Here is a 21,542-nt window from a genome sequence, read left to right on the forward strand (position 1 = left end):
CTGTTTCCCGAATCGCAAACAAAATTACCATTACAATTATCCATGATGGCATATTACTGTTTGAATGCCAATAACACAGCTTAAAGGGACAGTCAGAAAATTATTGATTACAAAGAAAACACTGTATTACGCATTATCAAGTTGGAAACAACAAAAAATGGAGAAATACGTGTGACTTATGTGCTTAACCTTGTATCTATGACTAGGAAAAATGACCACTTATTTGTTGTTCTGACATAACAACCTTTTAGATATCAATGATCAATACATGGTAAATAATATGCTGTATGAGCACAAGGTTTTACATATACAAATGCTATCCAAATGCCCTCTAGTGGTCAAATTGTATAATGATTACATGCACTCTTCAAGCTCGAAGAAATGAGCACACGAACCTCATAGGTTTATCTAGCAAATTTAAATAAACAAAGACAAATGATTAATTGGTGAGAAACCTTTGATATCATTGATATTACATAATTGACTTTTAGAATAATGCAAAACATTATTTGTTTTCTAAACTGTCCCTTTAACAAAATTACATATGCTAACACATATTTGAAGCTTGTTGGTATATCTACATGTACTTGGTCAAAAATTAAATATTGAAATCAGATTTATATTGACGTGTTAAATAAAGTATATTTTCTTAAAGAGACATTATTGTGTTAATTTTTTTTTAGAAAGACATTTGTTTGAACAATGAATATGGTTTAAAGTCCTTTTAGGAGTGGGGGGTGAAAATATGCTAACAATAATATATTTGAAGATTAAACAATGTGGAACTCATACATGATACAAAAATCAACATTTGCATTAAAGGGACAGTATACTATATTTTTAACAGAACTGTATGTAATAGACACTACTACAAACAACAAGATTAACATATACTGATATCAATATTACAAAGCTTCAAACACTTTCAAAGAAAATCGGGTTAGCTCTATTGAAAATATAGATGAACCCCCATTACAACCGTAAAACAAGACAATACCCCATCATTAACATATAAAAAGACCCTTTACACAAACAGGAGAAAGCTGGAGATGGTACTCACATGAAACTCAGAGGCTGGGCGAGGAGCCTGAAAATTAATTACATTTTCTTTGAACAGAAGCAAAATGAAACGTGTATTTCTTAAACAATGGACTATCTAACTAGAGACAAAATAAAAAGTTTTGATTTATAATGTGAGGGTCTAATGAACCTTTAATAAAATATACAACGAAATTACATTTAGAAGAAGTCGGCATCATATGATAAAGCTAAATGCATATTGATTACTTTATTCTAACACAATAGCGCATATTTATTAATTAGATATCTTTAACATTAAAAACAACAGTCATTTTTATGAAAAAGGAACATATTGTTGACAAACATATTAAACAACATGGACTATAGAGATTTGCACTTGCCTCGAAATATTATATGCATGAAAACATTTTGCTTTCGTTCGTTTATTCAACCAGACATCCAGCAAAAGAGAATGTGGTGGTCTTTATCAGCTACGGGTCAACAATGTAACATGATGCAAATAATACATATTCGCAAGGTTTTTAAAATTGGCTGCAGTCACAAACGTGTTTAACGTGCACAAACAAATATTGCGGGACTACGTAATCCAATCATACGTTTTTTTACCTTTGCATGTGACGTCTTAACATGGCGCTTCCTTGATCACGTAAGAACGCCATCCAATAAAAGGCACATTCTTGATCACGTAAGAACGCCCAAAAAAAAGGCGCATCCTTGATCGCGTCAAAACGCCATCCAATAAAAGGCACATTCTTGATCACGTAAGAACGTCAGTCAATACAAGGAATCATTGGACAGCCTGGCAGGTGACGTTTTAAGCAACATGGCGCATCCGAGATAGCTGAAAAACCGCAGCCAATACAAGGACTCAGTTGACAGCTTGGCATATCACTAAAAAACGTATTTATATTTTAGGAACTAGTATGTGTCTATATTGCTATCTAGGAATGTCACCAAATCATGAATCATCTTTTCAGACTTGACTGTCCCTTGAACTATAGCTATGGTGTATATCTTTAACATTTAAAAGATACACATGAGAAATACATATGCCATTGATTTTTTAAGATATGTTTTGATTGTTTTGGAATAACAATAATGATACATGGATTGATTAAACGTGTCAAGTTTAAATATGGTCAGCCTACCTATAGCCATATATGGGAGGAGAATTATTTTGTTAACATATTTTTTAAAAAATATTAATCATCTAAAATATTTGCATTACCCACAGAGATTTATTTGGTTACACTTTTACAATAAGATAGAATAGAAAATGAAATACATGTGCTGTCAATATTACAATAAGAATGTTTATTAATAAGATTATATGTCCTTGTTCATGTAAAAAGGACAAAAACGCTTTAGAAATGGAAATACATTCATTAACAATTGTGCTCACCATCCCTTAAAGGGACATTATTTTGTTTTTAAAAAGAGGATACACATAGACAATACTATTTCAATAAAATGAACACTTTACAGGGATTATATCATTGTATCAATCCTCAGATCATTTGTTAAAGGTGCATCAATTCATGCAGAGTTTCTAAATACACACATGGATGTGAAAATTGAAATATACATATATACACAAATAACAATCTATATATACATATATAAAAAAATTACTATGCTAATCATAATCATGCAATGATAAAGCTAAGAGAAAAATATATAAAGACAAATAATAAGATTACATTGGAGATGTTAATCTTAAAGTCATTTACAATTGTCTTACATATATGATTTTTAATAAAAAAATATTTTTGGTAGGTCCCTTTAAGGATCAACAAGATAAACTAGAGCTTTAAAAAAATAACATGAAGAATGAGGACAAAGAATCGTGCAATTACATGTCTTTTATTAGTATGTAAGAAAACATGTAAGAAATAATCTTGTAAAAATAAGGAATATTTGAGCCATATGACAAGGTAACAGAGTGCATCACAGTCCATGAAGAGAGTTACCAAGGGCCACCATAGCCCCATTGGAGACATATGACAAGGTAACACAGTGCATCACAGTCCATGAAGAGAGTTGCCAAGGGCCACCATAGCCCCATTGGAGACATATGACAAGGTAACACAGTGCATCACAGTCCATGAAGAGAGTTGCCAAGGGCCACCATAGCCCCATTGGAGACATATGACAAGGTAACACAGTGCATCACAGTCCATGAAGAGAGTTGCCAAGGGCCACCATAGCCCCATTGGAGACATATGACAAGGTAACACAGTGCATCACAGTCCATGAAGAGAGTTGCCAAGGGCCACCATAGCCCCATTGGAAACATATGACAAGGTAAAAGAGTAAATCACAGTCCATGAAGAGAGTTGCCAAGGGCCACCATAGCCCCATTGGAGACATATGACAAGGTAACACAGTGCATCACAGTCCATGAAGAGAGTTGCCAAGGGCCACCATAGCCCCATTGGAGACATATGACAAGGTAAACGAGTGCATCACAGTCCATGAAGAGAGTTGCCAAGGGCCACCATAGCCCCATTGGAGACATATGACAAGGTAAAAGAGTGCAACAGGCACAACAATAAACTTTTAAAAAGGCCAAATGGCAACAATAAAAAAAACATCAACATGTGGACGGAGGATTCTTATCTGCCACCTTGGAGCATCTCCAGATCCTCCACTTACTGGTCATCCTCTTCATTGTCCTGTGCATGTCCAGCTCCAGATTCAGGCCTTGAACTTAATCGCATAATTTCACGCAGAGTCAAGTCCTGAACCCGGAGCTGGGCCTGCATGGTGTCGTTCATCCCTCTCAGGACAGCTGCGTTCCTCAACACGGCCTGCTCTACTCTTGCTATACCTTCTAGCATGAGCCATGCTGAGTCACAGCCTAAAATAAAGAATAAATTAAATATTAATGATAATTACACAACAGACGAAAAAAATAGAAAAGATACATTGTCATCATAAAGACAAATCATTCTTTACATCAATTAGTTTAAATTTATTCTTTACACATGAATTATGTTATTCAGACAGACCGAAATCATTAAAGGGACAGTTTACTCAAACATGTTGTCCCCTTTAATTGGTTTTAGATGATCCACTTATACAGCTTGAGTGTATCAAATCTTGTTAAAGGATTTACATTGTACTTACATTAGCAATTTAAATATTTTAATTATACTGTGGTAGGCACAGCTATCCTTAAACATTTGGGCATTGAGGACAAGCTGTGTAAACATAGCAACCTGAAGAAATTACATTCCCACTGGGGAGAGATAATGTATAAACATTTGTACATTAATTGTTGGATCCAAGTAGTGGTGATTGGTATATGTAGTGATATCCAATTAAAGGGACACTGAACCTAAATATTTAATTGACTGATTCAGATAGAGCATGACATTACAAATATTTAAAAATTACACATATTCTTTAAATGTTTGAATTCTATAGCTAGATTTTGAATGCAAGAATGTCGGTTTTTAGGGCAGGCCATATTTGTTTATCAACTTTGTTTGTCCCTGCTGGTTGATGGATACATTCATCCAACAATAAAGAAATGATGTCCACAATTATTTTATTTTTTAAAATAATTATAGGCATTTCTTTGTTTCAATAAAGATATCAAGAGAATGAAGAATAATTCATAAGAGTAGTAAATTATAAATTTGATTAACATTGCATGCTCTATTTGAATCACAATAGAAAATATTTTCCTTCAGTGTACCTTTAAGTATCTTATAATGTTGATTTTGAATGATACTTACAGCTGTGCCTGGGAAGGACAATCCGACACTCAGGACAATGAAGGTTGAGACAGGGGGGAGGGATGGGATTGGCTTGGGGAGGGATGGGATTGGCTTGGGGAGGGATGAGCTGATGCTCCGGGGTAGGCCGTACAGCTGGGGAGTGGGGAGTTGGGGTCTGGGCAGCTGTACGGGCCATAATACGGGGAGAGCGGCGAAGGGGGTTGTAGGGGCGTTTTTTGGGAGGGGAAGGAAATGATAAATGGGAAGGGCCGGCAGGGGTCTGGGCATGGGCAGGAGTCTGGGCATGGGCAGTGGTCTGGGCATGGGCAGGGGTCTAGGTCTGGGCATGGGCAGGGGTCTGGGCATGGGCAGGGGTCTGGGCAGGGGTCTGGGCATGGGCAGGGGTCTGTAACTGGTCAGGGGACTGGGCAGGGGCGGAAACCAGATGACCAGAAGTGGTGGATCCATCTGAAAATTTAATAAATATATATTAACATCTCATACATCATGAAATCAAATCAACGCATTTCAAATTGATTATGTTTTCTATATACTTAGAAGTGTGTTTGAATTTGTAAACAATTATGAAATGAGGATATGGTATGCATATAGGCACTCAGATGAATATCAATTACTGTCTGTACAATTATAACATTATTATTGTGTTTTGGCCTGGAATATGCATGTGACATAATGATGGCATGAATTATACATTTAAAAAAAAAAAAAATTCATGCTGCCTGATATAGAAAGGGGGCAGTAGTGTATTTGAACAGACAAATAATATTCCTTTTTAAAGTGCAAAAGCTGTAGACTTTGAATGTCTTCAATGAAATGATTTCAAATAAAGCAACATGTTGGAAACATGATAGATATATTTCACATACCATTAGACTCCAAGGCAGCCTCTTCCTCCTCCGTCACATATGTTAAATCAATCTCTGTAAAACATAACATGTTGTGTACATGTTAAGAACAGATATTATAACATATGTTACTGTTGTTCAAAGACACACATCAATGTTGCATTAAAGATATACACACCCAAAGTTATGATTTACATCATTTTGATGGAGCATACAAATTACATTAGATATATTTTCGATGTATTGTTTGTATTAATTTAAAAATCATAAAAGCATAGTACATAGAACATTTAAGATTTCTCATGTGTGTATCACTTGATGACTGTTGTCAAAAATGAACATGGAAACAAACATATGCTATACATCTTCTGAATAACAAATGTGTAGACTAATAAAGTTTTAATTATTAATCTTTCAATATTAAAAGAAAATTAATATATAATCAGAAGAGAAAATTATATGTTTGTTTCAAATGTTATGCTTCATCAGAATCATGCTTATAATATTGATTACCAATACACCTTCAATGACATATAAATGAGTCAATGGACTTACCAGGAGACCGCAAAGGCGGCTCTATGTCACTGCTGGATTCCTGTGGGCTCACCACACCAACTCTCTCTATGAATGATATAGATATATATTAGGAAACACATTTGGGATATCACTTAATCACATCTGTATCGAATTTTAAGATTAATCAACTTGAAAATGTGAAGAATAGAGCAGTCATTAAACCAGAAAATGCTTGATTGAATCAAGGGGATTCTGTTAAAAATGATGTATTGAACATATGTTTAATTTCAGACTATATTAGACATCAAACTCATCTCATACGATGCTATTGCATATCTAAATATACCCATTGATCAATGTTCTTAAAAGAATACACACAAACCACATTTTGAAGAGCAGCTGTTGACAAATCTAAACAAACACATGTGGCGCATCGAGCCATTTGTGCAATGTACAGTAATCTTGTTTAGGACACAACACATATTTATCACAATACAAAACCAAATTGATTAGTACAAATATGTAATCATGGTGCTGTTAGAGTATGCTGATATCTATAAAGTAACTCCAACAGTGAATATGTGAATTATATATCAATATTGTTTAATCCAAAGAATGTAAAGATGAATGAATCTATTGTTTATTAAAGGGACACTGACATGATTAATTTAAATCATTGATTTCTCTGTTCAAACTGTTCAAAATGATTTAACATTGACTCCTATTATAATTTGAATGTTGCTACATTTTAATCTTAAAGGCAGATAAGCAATATTGTATTCAATAAATATTGTTTGTTGAAGGTATCCACCAATCATCAATAAAAACCCAGGTTGTTCAACCAAAATTGAGATGCAGATAAACGTACATTCTTGATTTTAAAATACATTTAGCAATAGAATATTTCACATATGATGATAGTATTATATTTAAATGTTTATTAATATTGCATACTTTATCTGAATGACAACATTAATAATTGTAGATCAGTATCCCTTTAATATAAAATTATATTGATTTGACAATGTTGGTGTTAATGAATTCTCTACTCCATATGTTGATGTAATGAATGGGATTGAGTATGCAATTCAAATCTAATATGTTATTTAAGGATATCCGAAGAATTATTTAATTTTCATCTATTAAAGGGACATTACATATAAATATTGAACAATGTGGATTTAGTATGTAATGTTCTGTCCATGTTTCTAAGACAAATGTCAATTAAAATGAGACATACCATACTGTGACAAGCCCTGCCTTAAAGATCCAGCAGCAACATCCATATCTGTAATATATTAAATGAGGATTGCTTATCATTAATACAAATCATGCCATGTTTAAAATCTTTACATTATTAGCAAATCAATTTAAAACTATTAATCCTTTGGTAGTCCCATGAGTTAATTGTTTCCTCAATTCAATTCATGATAAATATATCCTGTACTCTTATTTTCAATCAGTTGTGTTGTTTACTGTAGCTTTAATTATTTTTTGGTGTTATTTCATTCTCATCAATTGATGTGCATATGTTATAATTTATTTGGATTCTTCTTTTTTTATTATGTATAATATTGAAAATAAGAATACTGTATTCTTCACATATATAATAATTCACATTTCAATTTTGAACAACATGTATAAAGCAATGCCACTTACAGCAAAGCCATGTTAACCGTGTATGCGCAATTCCATTATCGCGATCATTGCGCAATGATTCAAAGCGGAATTACGCATCCGTCATTTGACCCAACATGTATAAAGCAATGCCACTTACAGCAAAGCCATGTTAACGTGTATGGCGCAATTCCATTTTCCGCGATCATTGCGCAATGATTCAAAGCGGAATTACGCATCCGTCATTTGACCAACATGTATAAAGCAATGCCACTTACAGCAATAGCCATGTTAACGGTGTATGCGCAATTCCATTTTTCACGATCATTGCGCAATGATTCAAAGCGGAATTTACGCATCCGTCATTTGACCAACATGTATAAAGCAATGCCACTTACAGCAAAGCCATGTTAAAGTGTATGCGCACTTCCATTTTCGCGATCATTGCGCAATGATTCAAAGCGGAATTACGCATCGTCATTTGACCAACATGTATAAAGCAATGCACTTACAGCAAAGCCATGTTAACGTGTATGCGCAATTCCATTTTCGCTCTGTGACGCATATTCTGTAGAGCGCAAGACACATCATTCCTATTTCATGTGTCACTAATCTAAATCAGATATCTAAACATCATATGTAGTGTATGTTGTGAGATCCTGTATAGGTTTAGTATCTGACTATATACACATTTTTTGATTAAAAAAAAATATTAAGATATTATATGAAGTTGGATAATTACCTGGTTCAGATTCTTCATCTCCTCCCAGGCCACCGACGGAGAAGCAGCTGCCCTGGCCCCCGCGTCAGGACTTTCAGAATCCCGCAGCTGGGAGGGAAGAAGAGGAGGCCGAGGATGGCGAGGATCTGAATCTTTTGGGGACCCGGAGATTGAGGAGCTCACATAAAGTCACCTCATAAGGGAGTAGGTACAGTTTCCGCGGGGCCTCTCTTTTTGCCACCTCTTTTACGGGCTTGTACCCCAGTCCCTTATGAGATTGACTTTTTTGGTTAACCGCAACCTCATATCTCCGAATCTCCTCATGATCTGATCCTGGGTCCTCTGGACCGTCACACACCAATCTAACCGCATTGGTGATAGACTCCCAGAGGGCCTTCTTAACAGGCGCATCTGTCAACCTCCTCTTGTTCCCCAAACAGCTGGGGATAAAAGTCCTTGACGGCGTGACCAGTGCAGCGCTCTCCTCCTTGGTGAACCTGGGAGCATGACATGCCTGCTCGGTTTGATAATATAATATATAAATATATAAATATATATACTGCCTGCAGGCATTAGAGAACTGACAAAGATGGCAGACGTGTAATGGACTTTTATATGGTGAAGTAAACATGAGATGCACCATGGGACAAGTTATCTGTACATCTGATTGGATAAAAGTTTGAAATATTGTTAGAATGTCTGTGAGACCATCCTGACTCAAGTTGTGTTTGTGTGATGAACTCTGATTGGCCGTTCCTTAATGTTTCATATCTTAGTAACTTCCTTACACATACCTCATGGTGGTGCTGTAACTTCATTTTTCATGTAGACTTATTTGTAACTCATGGGCCTGTCATGCGGATATGTGTGACGCAGATTTAATATCCGTGATCCGTTAAATATTAATGATTAAATTCTCTTTAAAATCTAATACTGTAACATTATTAAATGTTGTAGACATTTATCGATTTAATAACGGTCTGTTTCTTTAATACAAATACACATTTAATATTGTATGTCTTTATTTTTCATAAAATCCATTTCTTGACTTATTGTGAAGTATTGATATTGCTCTATTAAATGTATTTCATAATGCACATTGATTGTGTGCTATTGCGTGACATTAGACTTTAATGTTTAAAGATGCTAATCTGGTGTTTCAAGATGCGTTTTCCCACGCAATATTTCTGAATGTTCAAATTCAGGTTATAAGGTCAGTAACTTGGATAATCTGTTTATAAATGTTAAACTACAGGTTTGTTTGTTATTAGTAAATAAACCTCAAGCTTGTATTTGTCTGAAGTGCTCATATATGTTATTGTGCAATGGCGTCTTTATTTTTAAATAGACATTACAAACAAACAATTGTATCAAATGATCTGTAGAGATAGAAAATTGTTTAGACTTTAAAATGTAATCAATTTATCTTAGTATTTAGATATCCTCAACAGAAGAAATTTAAATGCACATGGTTGAGACAATCACATAAGGCATCTCTGTGCATCCACCAATCTTCATCTACTGAGCCTATCTCTATATGCTTTTCAAGCAAAGTATGTCAAGATAGGAAGAGAAGTAAATACACTCTTTAAATCTCTTAAAGGGACACTGTCCAAACAAATTTAGCGTTGGTGATTCAGATTGAGCATGAAATGTTAATCAACGTTATAATTAATCCGATTCTCAAATGTTAACAATTATCTTGTTATCTTTCTTTGCAAATCAATAATGATATTTGAGATTACGGACAATTGTTTCAAAAACCTGGGTTGTCCTTGATGATTGTTGGATAAATTAATCCACCACAAAAAACCAAGTTCAGTCCAGAGTACTGAAGCTAATAAATTATCTATTTAATGCCTTATTTTTAAAGTAATGATAGCAACATCACAAGGAGCATTCATAATATGAGACAATTTTTAAAGTTGCTTAAAATAGAATACTCATTCAGAATGTATAAATCATTAATTTTTTAACTGTCTCCCTTTAAGTATATTTTTAGTTCATGTCCCTTTAAATAAACATTTCACAATAATGCTTGAAATATCAGAAACCTAGGCACCTTCCTTTTGATAAATTAGTATAACATATGAGTCAATAAAATTAGATTAACTTCTGGATTGTTTTACACACTGACTGAAATATATATTGTAAAGGAGGTATTTCGGAGTCTTCAGCTTAGAGGGACATTAAGCTATATGTTATGTATGCATTTTGGATAAGATTATAATATTTGAACAACTTAATATGTTTTGGTATTCAATCATTAGATTGTAATTATATATATTTTTGGATTAAATACATATCTACATAGGCTATTTTGATGCTGATTGTTGGTTGCACATAGATACCTTATGTAATTGACTAAGATATGTGCATTGTTTTTTTTGTTACAAAGTATATTTAAAGACTGAATGTAATTCTATAGTACTTTCTAAATATGTTTAAATTCTTTTATGAATTATTTAAAAATCAATACACAATATACTTTGTGAATGTCCCTTTAAGGACCAAAACATTTGTAATGTTGATTTAACATTGTCAAAATAAACTAAAGGGGAATGAAAATTATATATAGATATGTGATGTCTAACCCAAGAGGTAAGATTTTAAAAACTACATAATATTATTAACTATAGTTAAATGACTCCACTAGAAAATCAAATCGATTAACCTGCCATCCAATAACTAGCTTGTGAAAAATATAAAGTTAAATGACCTACCATTTATAAATGTAAAAATTAAAATAATTTAGCAAATAATGTTTTGAGATACCTAAGGAAGATACAAGATCTTATAAAATTAATTTTACATTCAACAACACTGTCACTTTAATGTAATTGAACCACTTCCCCTTCTTAAAAGTGAAAAAAATTAATTTTTGTGAAATTGACTACATATCCGAAATTATTTTAACATCTAAGAATTCAAAAGAAAAGCATCGATGGATCTCACTCCCCAATGAATGTTAAAAAAGATAGTTTAATGTAATATTCTCTGAATCAGTGGATTTTCAACAATGAATGCATTATTTGATCTTATGCATGTGCTTGTCAAATAGACAACTACCAGTCATGGGAGTCAAATTGATTTTTATTGACAGATTATATGGATATTTATTATAATCTGTTCCAAAGAGTGTATTTAATACTAAACTTTTTATTATTACCATTTTAAAATTTAATAGTTTCTGAACCAAAAATAAAAATATATTCCTGGAAGTCATCAGATGCCAATCTGAAATGTAAAAAAAATGTTTACAAAAGTTAATACACACGTAGTCAAAGAATCATAAAATACATTTACAATCATCTTGTGTCTATGCTCTAACTTTGTTCAACATTTTTTAAAGATATTTATTAATTATATTTAAAAAAAATATATGATTTTCGAATTATACATAAAAATGTATATCACATTTCAATAATATATATGTTGAACATAAATGTCATATTTCATGTCCATTCAAATACCTCTATATCAACTATAATATGTATTCCTTTTTATGATTGTGATCCTTAAATATCTCATTATGAAATATGTATGACTAATGTATATAAGCTACCAATAATCAACATTCTTCCTGTGATTATTAACTAGCATGCATTGGTACACCAACCTGGATAATGCATGGTCTTTGAAAGTCAATTCAGGGCTAAACAGTTGATCTTCAATAGGTGTCTTAATCATCATTTCAAAAATAGAGGACTGAAATCCCATCTAAAAATTAGAAATTGATCTAAGTGTCTGATTGTGATCCCTAAATATCTAATTAAGAACTAAATATGACTAATGTATGGAAGCTACTAATATTCAACATTCTTCCTGTGATTCTTAACTAGCATGCATTGGTACACCAACCTGGATAATGCATGGTCTTTGAAAGTCAATTCAGGGGTAAAAAGTTGATCTTCAATAGGTGTCTTATTCATCATTTCAAAATAGAGGACTGAAATCCCATCTAAAAATTAGAAATTCATCTAAGTGTCTGATTGTGATCCCTAAATATCTAATTAAGAACTAAATATGACTAATGTATGGAAGCTACTAATATTCAACATTCTTCCTGTGATTCTTAACTAGCATGCATTGGTACACCAACCTGGATAATGCATGGTCTTTGAAAGTCAATTCAGGGGTAAAAAGTTGATCTTCAATAGGTGTCTTATTCATCATTTCAAAAATAGAGGACTGTGAAATACCATCTAAAAATTTGAAAATCATCTAAGTGTCTCCAATAGGATGCCTCAACAGCCTTATTCTATTAAATAGTTGGCACTTACCATGTGAACATGTATTTGTATGCTTTTCAAGGTCAGCAGATTTGAAAGATGATGCCAGACATGATCCCATTGGTATACTTCAATTTCAATCTTGGCTTTTTCCACTGTCAGTCTGGGCAATCTTCACTGTCAGGCTTCTAATTCTTCCATTTCAGTCTTTAGGTTAAGTCAGCTCCCTAATGGCATAAAAGGTTTATTCAAAATTACTACAAGTGTGTGAATCATTTCTCTAGCCCTCTCCCACCCCCCATTTCATAAGAAATTTCTGTCACTAGCTTACTGTGTAGCATCTTGTGTTATGTTCTATCAAGTGTGAAGATGAGTCATATTGAGCAGAACAAACCTCTAATGTCTGACATTGAACCATAGTCATGCTAGAGGATCCCTTTCTGAGTATTTTCATTTTAAGTAATGTGTAAACTAAATACTAGTTTAGAAAATGTATGCCATATGATGTATTTGTGTACAATTCATGCCAGCAACAGTCCAGACATTTATACTTACCAGCTGATGTCCTCTTTAAAAACCAGGTGGCAAAGACTCGCTACAGGACCCAATGGCCAGAGCATCACCTATATTAATAAATGAAACACATTTTTAGCATTTGATGAACAATCCTAACATGTTTGCACAATTCTCTACTTGTCATTTCCCTACAGTTCACATCTATTGATAATACTCCAGTCTAACTTCTATTCTTTACCGTCTAAAGTTGTGGTTGATGATGACTGCTCTGACATTGAGCCCCTCGTCCCGGAATGGCCCCTCTAGAACAGGATCATCCTCCTCATCTCTGAGGAGGTTTTTGTCCGGCCGGACGGCCTGCAGCATCCCAGCCCGCTGTGCAATATTATGCAGGACGCTACAGGCTACAACGATCTTAGCCACCTTCTTTGGGTTGTACTGGAGGGCTCCTCCCGACCTGTCCAGGCACCTGAACCTCATCTTCAGGAGCCCGAACATCCGTTCAACCACCGCCCTGGTTCTCTTATGAGCCCTATTGTAGCGCTCCTCAGACACATCAGTCGGGCTACGCAAGGGGGGTAATGAGCCAAGGCCGGCTCATGTACCCAGAATCACCTATAAATTATGAACAGAACATAATTCCAACAGAATCCTCAAAATAGTATTTGTAGTACAATAAAAAGTTTTGTACACGATAATCCATTAACAATGTTTATTTTAACTTTAAAATATCTAGTTCAATATTATTCTCTATCTTCCCATTTCAGCTAAGACATGCTACATATGCGTATTTCTCCTAAATCAAGCCTTGTGTAAAATGCTAACTACATGGTTACATTACATTCTCTATCTGAGCATTTAAGGTAAGACATGCTACATATCTGCATTGAACTAAAAGACATTTGCGGAAATAGACAATGACATGGTTAAATTGCATAAGCTAATATCTTCACATTTCAGCTAAGACATGCTACATATGCGTATTTCTCCTAAATCAAGCCTTGTGTAAAATGCTAACTACATGGTTACATTACATTCTCTATCTGAGCATTTAAGGTAAGATATGCTACATATCTGCATTGAACTAAAAGACATTTGCGGAAAGAGACAATGACATGGTTAAATTGCATTAGCTAATATCTTCACATTTCAGCTAAGACATGCTACATATGCGTATTTCTCCTAAATCAAGGCTTGTGTAAAATGCTAACTACATGGTTACATTACATTCTCTATCTGAGCATTTAAGGTAAGACATGCTACATATCTGCATTGAACTAAAAGACATTTGCGGAAAGAGACAATGACATGGTTAAATTGCATTAGCTAATATCTTCCCATTTCAGCTAAGACATGCTACATATGCGTATTTCTCCTAAATCAAGCCTTGTGTAAAATGCTAACTACATGGTTACATTACATTCTCTATCTGAGCATTTAAGGTAAGACATGCTACATATCTGCATTGAACTAAAAGACATTTGCGGAAAGAGACAATGACATGGTTAAATTGCATTAGCTAATATCTTCACATTTCAGCTAAGACATGCTACATATGCGTATTTCTCCTAAATCAAGCCTTGTGTAAAATGCTAACTACATGGTTACATTACATTCTCTATATGAGCATTTAAGGTAAGACATGCTACATATCTGCATTGAACTAAAAAACATTTGCGGAAAGAGACAATGACATGGTTAAATTGCATTAGCTAATATCTTCACATTTCAGCTAAGACATGCTACATATGCGTATTTCTCCTAAATCAAGCCTTGTGTAAAATGCTAACTACATGGTTACATTACATTCTCTATATGAGCATTTAAGGTAAGACATGCTACATATCTGCATTGAACTAAAAGTAGACATTAGCGGGGGTAAAATATATGGTTAAATTGCATCCTATAGCTGAACATTACGCTAACATTTTAAAACTACAGTGGCAATTGTCAAAATAATTAACCATGTTGTGCACAAATACTCACTAATGAGATAACCAGGGGGCATTTGTCTTTCCTCAAACTGTCTCCACAGGGACGACAGAGAGAGGATGCAGGCATCATGACAAGCTCCTCCAAAATTCGCACACACATGCATAATCCTCATCTGTGCGTCACAAACATACTGCACGTTGAGGCTATGAAAATGTTTGTGATTTCTGAAGGGCGAGTCATCAATTGGAGCACGCAGCGCAATGTGGGTACAATCTATGGCTCCCAAGACATTGGGCATTTGAGCAATATCAAAGAATTCCCGCTTCAGGCGCCTCCAATCACCATCATTCTGTGGGAATCCTATGTATTGCTTACTGATACGTACCATGGCATCCAGAAAGTTATCAAACACCACAGAGAATGTACCTTGAGCCAGGCCATGCATGTACAGTTCTCCGGATTGAAAACTCCCAGAGGCCAGGACGTATAGACAGCTTAGCATTCTACTCATGGCGGGAACAGCAGTCCTTATTCTTATACGTGGCTCCAAATGAGGTTTAAGAAGATCGTAAAGGCCAATGAGCTGTTCGCGATCGAGCCGATACTTATCAAAAACCTCAAAGTCGCTCATGTTTTCCAAGGTGGGTCTCACCCTGTAGACACGAGGACCTCGAACCAGATGACCCCTTCGTCTCAGTCTGAGCCGCCGAGGCTGCCTGATTCGACCAACAGCTAGTTCGCCAATAGCAGCACCAGCAGCGTCTACCATGTCATCGTCATCCATCTTTCAAAACAGCGTAACAAGGTAAGCACTTGATCTGATGTGGATCACAAGTGATGCATTGGCCATGTTGTTTGGGGGATTTATAGTACAATTAGTCCAATGGTAGTGAGTTTGTAATGATTGCTGATTGTATTCACCTGTTTGTATGTGAGCGGCGCAAATGCTTTCACAGTGGGCGTTTATTTGTTGTTTGCTGAAATGTTATTTTCAAACAATGATTCTCAATGTGAAAGTGTAAAATATCACACATACAGTGCATGTTTGTAATGTTTGTTCATATGCGTAATCAATATTTCTTAAACGCAATCTTATAGTAACAAGCACACGTCCAGGCTAACATGAATGAAAGTGCATAGTTGTGTATAATGTGCATCGAATGTGATCGATCAATGTTGCTGCAATATTGTTTGTAAACGATAAAGTAACAGCTGCCATCTGTAGTATTGTATATATAAGTGATTGCCGAGCTGTAAATATTGTATGCGTCCCTTTCAAATCGCACTAATACTGAATAACTTCCGGTTGTCATCTGTAGTATTGTATATATAAGTGATTTCCGAGCTGTCAATATTGTACGCGTCCCTTTAAAATCGCAATAATAATTCCGAACTTCCCGTCTGCCATCTGTAATATTGTATATATAAGTGATTGCCGAGATGTCAATATTGTATGCGTCCCTTTCAAATCGCACTAATACTGAATAACTTCCGGCTGTCATCTGTAGTATTGTATATATAAGTGATTGCCGAGATGTCAATATTGTATGCGTCCCTTTAAAATCGCACTAATACTGAATAACTTCCGGCTGTCATCTGTAGTATTGTATATATAAGTGATTGCCGAGATGTCAATATTGTATGCGTCCCTTTCAAATCGCACTAATACTGAATAACTTCCGGCTGTCATCTGTAGTATTGTATATATAAGTGATTTCCGAGATGTCAATATTGTATGCGTCCCATTCAAATGGCACTAATACTGAAGAACTTCCGGCTGTCATCTGTAGTATTATATATATAAGTGATTTGCGATCTGACAATATTTATTAATTGTCCCATTGAAATCGCCTTAATAATGCTGCTCCAAACTGATGTTTACGTATATGTTGTATTGTAGTATTGAGTGTTAAAGTTCCGAAAGGGGCGGTACAGTCGTGAATCTGTGATGTGTATGGTTGAATCTTCTAATGACGTCATGATATTATTAACCTGCCTATGTAGTTCTGAAATCCTCATTGTGTTGTTGTATTGTGCTACATTGTTATTGTGTGCTGAATAAAATCTAAATGTGTGCTTTGTGGTTGCGTGATGGGTGATGCGTGTTATGTACATGTACGTATATATTGTGATTGTGTCCCACATGTGCTGACTTCTATATAGCGGTCTGGCATTGTTGTTCCTTCCCATAAAGTGACATCTGTAATCTGGTGTAATGATGTTCTTGTTGTACGTAATTCCTAATGGTTTCTGGTGATGGAATCATGATGTTAAAAGTACAGTAAAATCCATATGTTGTGTTTTTTGATTCCTCTAGAGAATGTAATGTGTTTTTCCCCCATCATTTGAATGCACATGTATGAGTGAATGTTAAAAGTAATGTATGTGCATCCATGAGTGATCATGTGTTAAGCCTATGTAGATATGCTGTTGCTGCAAGCATATGAGTTGAATAACTGAAATGCAATAATAAAGGTAAATGAGAATTGTTTCCCATTGTGTAGTGTTTGTGAATCCTGAAAAGTTGACATTATTTTTGTGTCCGTTTAAATGTAATATTTTTAAAACAAAAATGTTGTTACTAGTGATGTTGATTTGTAGTTGATGTAATATAAAAGTCTGAAAGAATTTAATGGTGTTGTGAATATTCAAACAGTAAAATCCATAAATCCACCATAGGGAAATAGTCATTTCTTGATCTATTTATCATAGCTGGGTCTAACGCATGAAATCATGTATTTTCTAGCGCTGGTATTTGGAGTTTTTCTGTCTACGCTATTTGCGTGCGTTAGGGAAATGAGGGTTTCGCGTGCACGAGCACGTCTTCCCAATAGAAGTCAATGGAGGCTCTAAAAATTGGTCATTTTTTTTTTCTAAGACTGGTTTTCATCGTAAAGTGAGTGACGTCATGAGCTTTTGTGAAAAAGTAACTAAATCGTGTTCTTTTTGTAATAAATAAATATTTTGTGTATGTCATGTGGTGTATATTGTTTGTATGCATCGATGAGTGTATGTTTGTGATAATGTTATTAGTTAGATGTAGGTATATGAGGGTCTTTTCCCGTGTGTCAATGTAAGTCAATGGGAAAATGGATTTGTGTTGTTTTTTTTCTAACACCCGAGATCTCGCAACTTTAATCCTTTGTATTTTGATGAAAAAATATTAAATATGAAAAATAAACATAGTGTAGTGTTTGTATGACTGTAAGTGTAGTTTGTGTAATATTTTTTATTTAATTTGTGGATGTTTTTTTTGTCGGTATATGTTTACTACTGGGTCTGAGGTGTCGGTAGAAATGTGAGCGTTAGGTTTTTTTTGAGTGTCGGTAACTGAACTCTAAATACCGGAGTCCGTAAGAAACCCGCGTTAGGAGCCTCTAACGCTGGTTTTCACGGCTAACGCCGAACTCCAAATCTAGGCCATAGTTAAGGCCTACTTTTTATAGGCTAAGAGTGTAGAGAGAACACAGGTGCTAAACATGACAATAATTGAATTTTAAGAGACAGTGTTATCTGTGACATCAAATATTTTCATATTCTTTTTTTATAACATTGATGCAACAATGTAATATTTTTAAGTGCAAGAATTAAAAAAACAATATAACATATATTTATATATATTGCATTAGGTAAATAATGTGTTGTCATATATACAAGATTATATTTTTGTGATTAATTTTAAACCAATTATGTGCATTTATTTGTTGGTGCATTAAATAAATAAAAAAACTATAAATTTTAAAATTATCTGATTTGGTTAGTTTAAAACCAACAAATAGTTGTTAATCATTTAAGAAGTGTTTATCTTATTGGATGGATGTTGAAGGGGGCTGAAAACTAAAAGACCGCTAAAGCTAGTGTGGACATAAATCAGATGAAGTTATATAGAAATGTATCAATACAATGTCTAATAATCCTAAATCTGTACCTGATGACTAAAGTTAACAAAGAAGATCATCTTTTATAGAAAGAGATTTTTTATTTTTTATTTTTTTATTTGATATTGTTATTGGTAACTTGATTATACATTGGATATAAGTTTTTGTAGAGTTGGCTTCCTTTGTTTCTTATTTCTTATGTAAATCTTGATCTAAATTTATAGAGAGAAAGAGAAAGACATATAAGTTATTGTGTCAAAAAACTCTGATTAAAGGAACAAGAATAAGTTAAAATCCTTGTTCAAACCTTTGGGGTGCATACTATCTAATTTGTTAATCCATATAACTTCCCTTTGTTTTAGTTTATTAATCCTATTCTGTCCCCTTCTTTGTATTGTAACCTGTTCTAATATTTGATAGCTTAATTTATTTACATTATGATTTTTTTTCTTTAAAGTGTGCAGAGACTGGTAAATCTAACATGCCTTTACGTATGGTATATTTATGTTAGGTAAGTCTGTCCTTTATTTTCTGATTTGTTTCCCCTATATAAATTAGTCCACATGGACATTTTAATAAATATATCACATAATCAGTTTGGCAAGTATATAGCCCATTTATATTGTACCGTTTTCCTGTATAAGGGTGTGTCACTTTGTCTCCTCTTATAACGCTGTTACAATGAGAGCAATTATAGCATGGAAAAGTGCCTTTTTAACTTGAAGTTAACATTTTAGTTTTACTACTACCTATGTCTGTTTTGACTAAATTGTAATACAGATTCCTAGGACGTTTATAGGACAATAACGGGAGATTTTGAAATTCTTTATTGTCCTGATAACTATTTTTAAGAATGTGCCAATGTTTTTTAATGACTCCAGTTATTTGTCTACTATTTGTATTATATGTACTAATAAACGGGATTCTATCCTTTTGTAATGTTTTTTGTTTTTTAATTAATAATTCTTTACGTTCAATGCTGTTAATCTTTCCTAATTCATTATCTAGTATTTGTTGTGGATATCCCCTTTGGGTAAATTTTGTACTCATTTCCTGAAGTCTCATATCACAGGATGTTTTGTCACTTACAATTCGTTTTACCCGTATATACTGTGATTTTGGCAACGATTTAATAGTACTTTTCGGATGACAACTATTATATGACAATAACGTATTTTTATCAGTTTCCGTCACAAAAATATCTGTTTTATATATATATCCTATATAATAAAAGGCCAAGTGTGTTTGTCCGAAGCTGTCATGCGCAAGTAGAGACTGCGTGGCCGGGCATGACGTTGGCGGGCCGGGCGTGATGTGGGCAGGGTCGAGTATAACGCGGACGGTGCGGGGCCCGGCGGGGCGTGGGTGGGGCTGGATGCGCCATGAGAGATGGAGAGCTCTAAAGAGGGGGGATAGAGAGAGCAAAAGAGGGGGATAAACAGAGGGGGGAGAGACAGCAAAAGAGAGGGGGAGAGACAGCAAAAGAGAGAGAGCAAAAGAGAAGGGGGAGAGAGAGCAAAAAGAGGGGGAAAAGAGAGAGCGGAAGAGAAACAGCAAAAGAGAGAGGGGAGAGAGCAGAAGAGGGGGAGAGAGAGAGCACAAAAGAGGGGGAGAGAGAGCTCAAAAGAGAGGGGGGAGAGAGAGAACGTCAAAGAGGGGGAGAGAGCTCAAAATAGAGGGGGGAGAGAGAGTGCAAAAGAGAAGGGGGAGAGAGAGCACAAAAGAGAAAGGGGAGAGAGTGCAAAAGAGAAGGGGGAGAGAGAGCAAAAGAGAAGGGGGAGAGAGCGCAAACGAGAGGTGGGAGAGAGTGCTAAAGAGAGGGGGGGAGAGAGCAAAAGAGGGGGAGAGATAGAGCAAAAGAGAGGGAGAGATAGAGCAAAAGAGAGGGGGGACAGCACAAAAGAGGGGGGAGAGTGCACAAAAGAGGAGGGAGAGCAAAAGAGGGGGGGAGAGAGAGAAAAAGAGAGGGGGAGAGAGAGCAAAAGAGAGGGGGAGAGAGAGCAAAAGAGGGGGGATAGAGAGTGAAAAAGAGGGGGGAGAGAGAGAGAGAGCAAAAGAGAGGGGGAGAGAGCGCAAAATAGGGGAGAGAGAGCAAAAGAGGGGGAGAAAGAGAAAGCAAAAGAGGCGAGAGAGAAAGCAAAAGAGGGGCGTGGAAGAGAGAGCGCAAAAGAGAGGGGGGGAGAGAGCAAAATAGGGGAAAGAGAGCAAAATAGGGGGAGAGCGAGCAAAATAGGGGAGAGAGAGCAAAAGAGGGGGAGAGAAAGCAAAAGAGGGGGGAGAGAGCAGAAGAGGGGCGGGGAAGAGAGAGCGCAAAAGAGAGGGGGGAGAGAGAGAAAGCAAGGGTTGGAACCGCGGTACTTAAAAAAATTGGCCCATGTACACGGGCTTTAGGATTAGTATATATACAGGGAGTGCAGAATTATTAGGCAAATGAGTATTTTGACCACATCATCCTCTTTATGCATGTTGTCTTACTCCAAGCTGTATAGGCTCAA

The sequence above is a fragment of the Bombina bombina genome, chromosome 1 (genome assembly GCF_027579735.1).
Source record: "Bombina bombina isolate aBomBom1 chromosome 1, aBomBom1.pri, whole genome shotgun sequence".
In the NCBI taxonomy this organism is placed as follows: Eukaryota; Metazoa; Chordata; class Amphibia; order Anura; family Bombinatoridae; genus Bombina; species Bombina bombina.